At 48.0% G+C, this 9099-nt stretch overlaps 4 non-coding genes across 4 annotated transcripts; 2 read left to right on the top strand and 2 right to left on the bottom strand.

The window, feature by feature from the left end:
• Positions 1–2366: 2366 nt before the first annotated feature.
• On the bottom strand, positions 2367–2485 carry LOC119032922. Its single transcript, XR_005079091.1, has one exon. It is a non-coding gene; the product is annotated as a 5S ribosomal RNA (ribosomal RNA).
• A 336-nt stretch (positions 2486–2821) lies between these two features.
• LOC119032930 lies at positions 2822–2940 on the top strand. The gene has a single exon (XR_005079100.1). It is a non-coding gene; the product is annotated as a 5S ribosomal RNA (ribosomal RNA).
• A 2392-nt stretch (positions 2941–5332) lies between these two features.
• On the bottom strand, positions 5333–5451 carry LOC119032925. The gene has a single exon (XR_005079094.1). It is a non-coding gene; the product is annotated as a 5S ribosomal RNA (ribosomal RNA).
• Positions 5452–5787: 336 nt separating this feature from the next.
• Positions 5788–5906, top strand: LOC119032929. The gene has a single exon (XR_005079099.1). It is a non-coding gene; the product is annotated as a 5S ribosomal RNA (ribosomal RNA).
• The last annotated feature ends 3193 nt before the right edge of the window (positions 5907–9099 follow it).

Here is a 9099-nt window from a genome sequence, read left to right as displayed (position 1 = left end):
ACTTGGATGGGTGACCGCCTGGGAATTCCGGGTGCTGTAAGCTTTTTAATTTCTCTGCAAAAGCAGGGAACGAACTCAACTGTTGAAGGATTTTCCAAGGCATGTCGTGATATAATGCATATACACTTTTAATGCAAACATATAGAAGTGAGCAAAACACAAGCAGCACAAAAAGGTTGAACATCGTTCTCAGACTAGCTGCTCTGTTGTTCAAAGCTGTGTCTCCACCGAAGAAGCAGCAGCGCCCTCTGCACAGAGAGGGCAAAAAAGCTTACAGCACCTGGTATTCCCAGGCGGTCTCCCATCCAAGTACTAACCAGGCCTGACCCTGCTTAGGGAATTCCAGGTGCTGTAAGCTTTTTTATTCTCTGCAAAAGCAGGGAACGCACTCAACTGTTGAAGGATTTTCCAAGGCATGTCATGATATAATGAGAGGGTATTCAAGGACGGTGACAGAGACGAGCTGAAGCTCGTACAGGGAGAAGTCAAGGTCCAGCTGAGAGAGGCAAATGAGGAGTACAGAAGGAAGGTGGAACAGAAGCTGCAGCGGAACAACATGAGGGAGGTCTGGGATGGCATGAAAACCATTACAGGCTGCAAGAAGAAGGGCAGCAGCACAGAAGAGGGGGATGCTGGGAGAGCTAACCAGCTAAACCTGTTTTTTAACAGGTTTGAAACCCCAGCTCCCACAGCCAGTGACTGCCCACTTCACACCCCTCACACCCCCGTCACCCCCATCACGTCCATTATCACCTCAGACTACAGGGCACCGCAACCCGCCACACCCACGGACAGTTCAACCCTCCCCCCCACCCCTACCATAGACAGTTCAACCCCCCCTCCCCACCACCACGGACATTTCAATCCCCCTCCCCTTCACCATCACCAAGGAGCAGGTGAGCAAAGAGCTGAGGAGACTGTGCCCAAGGAAAGCAGCGGACCCGGACAAAGCGTGTCCAAGGATGCTCAAGGCCTGCTCTGCTGAACTGGGGAGCCGCTTCAGCAACTGTTCAACCATAGCCTGAGGCTGGGGAGGGTCTCTGTGCTCTGGAAGACTTCATGTCTCATCCCACATGCAGAAATACTCAGATGACACTGCAATAGTGGGCTGTATCAAGGATGGACAGGAGGGGGAGTACAGGAGCCTGATTGAGGGCTTTGTGGAGTGGTGCAGGTCCAACCGCCTACAGCTGAACACCTCCAAGACGAAGGAGATGGTTGTGGACTTCAGAAGGAAGAAACCGCAGCTCCAAGCTGTGTCCATCGAGGGGGTCGATGTGGAGGTGGTCAGGACCTACAAATACCTGGGGCTGCAGCTGGATGACAGGTTGGAGTGGACAGCAAACATGGACGCTGTACACAGGAAAGGACAGAGCCATCTGTACTTCCTGAGAAGGCTGGGATCCTTCAACATATGCAAAAAACTGCTGCAGATGTTTTACCAGTCCGTGGTGGCCAGCGTCCTCTTCTACGCTGTGGTTTGCTGGGGAGGAAGCAGCAAGAAGAGGGACTCTGCCCGACTGGACAGACTGGTGAGGAGAGCTGGCTCAGTGGTGGGCACAAAGCTGGACTTTCTGGTGACTGTGGCAGAGAGAAGGACCCTGGACAAACTGCTGTCCATACTGGACAACACCCACCACCCTCTGCACAACACCTTCAGCAGGCAGAGGAGCGTGTTCAGTGGCAGACTGCTGTCTCAATCCTGCTCCACCAACAGACACAATAACTCTTTCGTCCCCCTGGCCATCAGGCTGTACAACAGCTCGCAGTGATGTCAGGAAGCACAATAGACAATGGCCAAATGCACTCAAAAGCACTCATCTTTTATGGCCCAATTTAATTTAATTGTACACCATCCCCTGTCCCCTTAATACTCTTTACCTCTATGTCACTTTATATTTTTAACATCACTTTATATTTTTCATTTAGCTCATAGAGGCATTAAATGTATAAAACACTTATACTTCTACAGTCACTTTATGTAAATAGTTACAGTTGTACAAAACATTTTTATTCTTCATTTTTACTACAGTTGTACAAAACATTTTTATTCCACATTTTTATTTCTACTGTTTCTTTGATGTTGCATGTATGTTCAATGTATGTTCAATGTTTGTTGTTGCTACTGGATGCTTGAATTTCCTCCAGGATAAATAAAGTATCTATCTATCTATCTATCTATCTATCTATCTATCTATCTATCTATCTATCTATCTATCTACACTTTTAATGCAAACATATAGAAGTGAGCAAAACACAAGCAGCACAAAAAGGTTGAACATCGTTCTCAGACTAGCTGCTCTGTTGTTCAAAGCTGTGTCTCCACCGAAGAAGCAGCAGCGCCCTCTGCACAGAGAGGGCAAAAAAGCTTACAGCACCTGGTATTCCCAGGCGGTCTCCCATCCAAGTACTAACCAGGCCCGACCCTGCTTAGCTTCCGAGATCAGACGAGATCGGGCGTGTTCAGAGTGGTATGGCCGTAAGCAAGGGCAGAGCAGACAAACACACTATTTATACACCTTCACCGGCTCCGTCCTCATCCTTTCCTTTCCTTTCCTTTCCTTTCTCTATATCTGTGAGGGGGCAAACATTAGCGCACTTGAACACCTTTTGGGGAATGCCAGTGTTTTCAGAGAGTGGCTGCATTCCAGCGTTTCAATCTTTCCAGGTAATCACTGAGATATACCAGTGCAGCACAGCTGAAGACAGAGCGCTGTCATAAACATCAGTCCTACTGGGTCAGTAGAGAGTAGCGGAGCGTCTTTGCTTGTTTCGCTCCGTGTCAACGCGTATGAATAGTGCATTTGTCTCCTACCCCTTGGCTTGCGGCCACACCGCCCTCAACGCGCCCGATCTCGTCCGATCTCGGAAGCCAAGCAGTGTCGGGCCTGGTTAGTACTTGGATGGGTGACCGCCTGGGAATTCCGGGTGCTGTAAGCTTTTTAATTTCTCTGCAAAAGCAGGGAACGAACTCAACTGTTGAAGGATTTTCCAAGGCATGTCGTGATATAATGCATATACACTTTTAATGCAAACATATAGAAGTGAGCAAAACACAAGCAGCACAAAAAGGTTGAACATCGTTCTCAGACTAGCTGCTCTGTTGTTCAAAGCTGTGTCTCCACCGAAGAAGCAGCAGCGCCCTCTGCACAGAGAGGGCAAAAAAGCTTACAGCACCTGGTATTCCCAGGCGGTCTCCCATCCAAGTACTAACCAGGCCTGACCCTGCTTAGGGAATTCCAGGTGCTGTAAGCTTTTTTATTCTCTGCAAAAGCAGGGAACGCACTCAACTGTTGAAGGATTTTCCAAGGCATGTCATGATATAATGAGAGGGTATTCAAGGACGGTGACAGAGACGAGCTGAAGCTCGTACAGGGAGAAGTCAAGGTCCAGCTGAGAGAGGCAAAGGAGGAGTACAGAAGGAAGGTGGAACAGAAGCTGCAGCGGAACAACATGAGGGAGGTCTGGGATGGCATGAAAACCATTACAGGCTGCAAGAAGAAGGGCAGCAGCACAGAAGAGGGGGATGCTGGGAGAGCTAACCAGCTAAACCTGTTTTTTAACAGGTTTGAAACCCCAGCTCCCACAGCCAGTGACTGCCCACTTCACACCCCTCACACCCCCGTCACCCCCATCACGTCCATTATCACCTCAGACTACAGGGCACCGCAACCCGCCACACCCACGGACAGTTCAACCCTCCCCCCCACCCCTACCATAGACAGTTCAACCCCCCCTCCCCACCACCACGGACATTTCAATCCCCCTCCCCTTCACCATCACCAAGGAGCAGGTGAGCAAAGAGCTGAGGAGACTGTGCCCAAGGAAAGCAGCGGACCCGGACAAAGCGTGTCCAAGGATGCTCAAGGCCTGCTCTGCTGAACTGGGGAGCCGCTTCAGCAACTGTTCAACCATAGCCTGAGGCTGGGGAGGGTCTCTGTGCTCTGGAAGACTTCATGTCTCATCCCACATGCAGAAATACTCAGATGACACTGCAATAGTGGGCTGTATCAAGGATGGACAGGAGGGGGAGTACAGGAGCCTGATTGAGGGCTTTGTGGAGTGGTGCAGGTCCAACCGCCTACAGCTGAACACCTCCAAGACGAAGGAGATGGTTGTGGACTTCAGAAGGAAGAAACCGCAGCTCCAAGCTGTGTCCATCGAGGGGGTCGATGTGGAGGTGGTCAGGACCTACAAATACCTGGGGCTGCAGCTGGATGACAGGTTGGAGTGGACAGCAAACATGGACGCTGTACACAGGAAAGGACAGAGCCATCTGTACTTCCTGAGAAGGCTGGGATCCTTCAACATATGCAAAAAACTGCTGCAGATGTTTTACCAGTCCGTGGTGGCCAGCGTCCTCTTCTACGCTGTGGTTTGCTGGGGAGGAAGCAGCAAGAAGAGGGACTCTGCCCGACTGGACAGACTGGTGAGGAGAGCTGGCTCAGTGGTGGGCACAAAGCTGGACTTTCTGGTGACTGTGGCAGAGAGAAGGACCCTGGACAAACTGCTGTCCATACTGGACAACACCCACCACCCTCTGCACAACACCTTCAGCAGGCAGAGGAGCGTGTTCAGTGGCAGACTGCTGTCTCAATCCTGCTCCACCAACAGACACAATAACTCTTTCGTCCCCCTGGCCATCAGGCTGTACAACAGCTCGCAGTGATGTCAGGAAGCACAATAGACAATGGCCAAATGCACTCAAAAGCACTCATCTTTTATGGCCCAATTTAATTTAATTGTACACCATCCCCTGTCCCCTTAATACTCTTTACCTCTATGTCACTTTATATTTTTAACATCACTTTATATTTTTCATTTAGCTCATAGAGGCATTAAATGTATGAAACACTTATACTTCTACAGTCACTTTATGTAAATAGTTACAGTTGTACAAAACATTTTTATTCTTCATTTTTACTACAGTTGTACAAAACATTTTTATTCCACATTTTTATTTCTACTGTTTCTTTGATGTTGCATGTATGTTCAATGTATGTTCAATGTTTGTTCCTCCAGGATAAATAAAGTATCTACCTATCTATCTATCTATCTATCTATCTATCTATCTATCTATCTATCTATCTATCTATCTATCTAATTATCTATCTATCTATCTATCTATCTATCTATCTATCGATCTATCTATCTATCTATCTATCTATCTATCTATCTATCTATCTACACTTTTAATGCAAACATATAGAAGTGAGCAAAACACAAGCAGCACAAAAAGGTTGAACATCGTTCTCAGACTAGCTGCTCTGTTGTTCAAAGCTGTGTCTCCACCGAAGAAGCAGCAGCGCCCTCTGCACAGAGAGGGCAAAAAAGCTTACAGCACCTGGTATTCCCAGGCGGTCTCCCATCCAAGTACTAACCAGGCCCGACCCTGCTTAGCTTCCGAGATCAGACGAGATCGGGCGTGTTCAGAGTGGTATGGCCGTAAGGAAGGGCAGAGCAGACAAACACACTATTTATACACCTTCACCGGCTCCGTCCTCATCCTTTCCTTTCCTTTCCTTTCCTTTCTCTATATCTGTGAGGGGGCAAACATTAGCGCACTTGAACACCTTTTGGGGAATGCCAGTGTTTTCAGAGAGTGGCTGCATTCCAGCGTTTCAATCTTTCCAGGTAATCACTGAGATATACCAGTGCAGCACAGCTGAAGACAGAGCGCTGTCATAAACATCAGTCCGACTGGGTCAGTAGAGAATAGCGGAGCGTCTTTGCTTGTTTCGCTCCGTGTCAACGCGTATGAATAGTGCATTTGTCTCCTGCACCTTGGCTTGCGGCCACACCGCCCTGAAGGTGCCCGATCTCGTCCGATCTCGGAAGCCAAGCAGTGTCGGGCCTGGTTAGTACTTGGATGGGTGACCGCCTGGGAATTCCGGGTGCTGTAAGCTTTTTAATTTCTCTGCAAAAGCAGGGAAAGAACTCAACTGTTGAAGGATTTTCCAAGGCATGTCGTGATATAATGCATAGACAGTTTTAATGCAAACATATAGAAGTGAGCAAAACACAAGCAGCACAAAAAGGTTGAACATCGTTCTCAGACTAGCTGCTCTGTTGTTCAAAGCTGTGTCTCCACCGAAGAAGCAGCAGCGCCCTCTGCACAGAGAGGGCAAAAAAGCTTACAGCACCTGGTATTCCCAGGCGGTCTCCCATCCAAGTACTAACCAGGCCTGACCCTGCTTAGGGAATTCCAGGTGCTGTAAGCTTTTTTATTTCTCTGCAAAAGCAGGGAACGCACTCAACTGTTGAAGGATTTTCCAAGGCATGTCATGATATAATGAGAGGGTATTCAAGGACGGTGACAGAGACGAGCTGAAGCTCGTACAGGGAGAAGTCAAGGTCCAGCTGAGAGAGGCAAAGGAGGAGTACAGAAGGAAGGTGGAACAGAAGCTGCAGCGGAACAACATGAGTGAGGTCTGGGATGGCATGAAAACCATTACAGGCTGCAAGAAGAAGGGCAGCAGCACAGAAGAGGGGGATGCTGGGAGAGCTAACCAGCTAAACCTGTTTTTTAACAGGTTTGAAACCCCAGCTCCCACAGCCAGTGACTGCCCACTTCACACCCCTCACACCCCCGTCACCCCCATCACGTCCATTATCACCTCAGACTACAGGGCACCGCAACCCGCCACACCCACGGACAGTTCAACCCTCCCCCCCACCCCTACCATAGACTGTTCAACCCCCCCCCTCCCCACCACCACGGACATTTCAATCCCCCTCCCCTTCACCATCACCAAGGAGCAGGTGAGCAAAGAGCTGAGGAGACTGTGCCCAAGGAAAGCAGCGGGCCCGGACAAAGTGTGTCCAAAGATGCTCAAGGCCTGCTCTGCTGAACTGGGGAGCCGCTTCAGCAACTGTTCAACCATAGCCTGAGGCTGGGGAGGGTCTCCGTGCTCTGGAAGACTTCATGTCTCATCCCACATGCAGAAATACTCAGATGACACTGCAATAGTGGGCTGTATCAAGGATGGACAGGAGGGGGAGTACAGGAGCCTGATTGAGGGCTTTGTGGAGTGGTGCAGGTCCAGCCGCCTACAGCTGAACACCTCCAAGACGAAGGAGATGGTTGTGGACTTCAGAAGGAAGAAACCGCAGCTCCAAGCTGTGTCCATCGAGGGGGTCGATGTGGAGGTGGTCAGGACCTACAAATACCTGGGGCTGCAGCTGGATGACAGGTTGGAGTGGACAGCAAACATGGACGCTGTACACAGGAAAGGACAGAGCCATCTGTACTTCCTGAGAAGGCTGGGATCCTTCAACATATGCAAAAAACTGCTGCAGATGTTTTACCAGTCCGTGGTGGCCAGCGTCCTCTTCTACGCTGTGGTTTGCTGGGGAGGAAGCAGCAAGAAGAGGGACTCTGCCCGACTGGACAGACTGGTGAGGAGAGCTGGCTCAGTGGTGGGCACAAAGCTGGACTTTCTGGTGACTGTGGCAGAGAGAAGGACCCTGGACAAACTGCTGTCCATACTGGACAACACCCACCACCCTCTGCACAACACCTTCAGCAGGCAGAGGAGCGTGTTCAGTGGCAGACTGCTGTCTCAATCCTGCTCCACCAACAGACACAATAACTCTTTCGTCCCCCTGGCCATCAGGCTGTACAACAGCTCGCAGTGATGTCAGGAAGCACAATAGACAATGGCCAAATGCACTCAAAAGCACTCATCTTTTATGGCCCAATTTAATTTAATTGTACACCATCCCCTGTCCCCTTAATACTCTTTACCTCTATGTCACTTTATATTTTTAATATCACTTTAAATTTTTATACAGTTGTACAAAACATTTTTATAACATTTTTTATTCCATATTTTTATTTCTACTGTTTCTTTGATATTGTATGTATGTTCAATGTTTGTTATTGCTACTGGATGCTTGAATTTCCTCCGGGATCAATAAAGTATCTATCTATCTATCTATCTATCTATCTATCTATCTATCTATCTATCTATCTATCTATCTTTATTTCCTCTTCCAACAGGTCATCCAGACTTTGATCTCTTCTACACTGAGTTTTATGGAATTTATATAATTTTATATAATTTTTCTAAAACTTTGTGCTACATCTGTTATATAAAATGTAGTGTTGATGATGAACTGAGAAGTCTCACCGCCTGGTGAATGCAGCTGCTCCTTAGTCTCCACTGATGAGTAGAAATCAAATGTTTAGGAAAATTAAGGAAAACACTGTTTTCTGTACATAACTATCCATCTTCAAATGCCTTCCTGCATTGTCTTCTCATACACCTCATTTCTCCATTAAACCATGGCAAACAAGACCATATCGACTTTTTGTATCTGACCAGGGCTACAGAATATAAAATGTGTATGGCAAGAGTAATTAAAATAACCCTAGGCCCTTGAATTCAGTCAATTAATTTAGGGGCTAGGAGCCAATCAGGGTGGAAGATTTGTTGTGAGAAGAGAAGAGCAGAACCAGGAAGTGCACCTTATGATCAGAGATGGCATAATCAACCAAATCTACATCAGAAACAATAGGAGAACGCTGGGATATTTTCACAGATTGTCACAGAAGTGTTCAGTGAGGAAGACAGGCAAGAAACATCAACTAGATGAGAACACCGTCATATTGTAACATAATAACTGATGAAAGTTCTGAAGATTCTTGAATAAGTAAGCTACAAACTACAGCCAACAAATATACAATGGGAGGCCAGCTCCTCAGTATGTCTGTTCTGCTGATGGAAAATAGTTTTGGTCATGAAAAGATCCATCGTCCATCCATCCATCCATTGCTGTCTTTTATGATCCAGCGGTGGGGTCATGATGGGAGCAGGCTCGCCAGGGTATTCCAGACATCCCTCACCCCAGCAACACCGTACAGCTCCTCCTGGGGATCCTGAGGCGTTCCCAGGCCAGATGGGATAAGTAATCCAGTGACTTCTGGATCTAGTCCATTGTCTCCTCCCAGTTTGTTCTGTCTGCCCAACATCCAAAGAGAGGCGCCCACGAGGCATCCTAACCAGATACCTGAATGTCTTCTGCTTCTTCAGGGTAGGCCATTTACGGATATCCCAACCTAATTTTGGCATATATGCAGCCACCCTATGGAGGAAA

The sequence above is a fragment of the Acanthopagrus latus genome, chromosome 14 (genome assembly GCF_904848185.1).
Source record: "Acanthopagrus latus isolate v.2019 chromosome 14, fAcaLat1.1, whole genome shotgun sequence".
Classification (NCBI taxonomy): domain Eukaryota; kingdom Metazoa; phylum Chordata; class Actinopteri; order Spariformes; family Sparidae; genus Acanthopagrus; species Acanthopagrus latus.
Note: the sequence above shows the minus strand (reverse complement) of the source record. Positions and strands in the feature narration are given on the sequence as shown.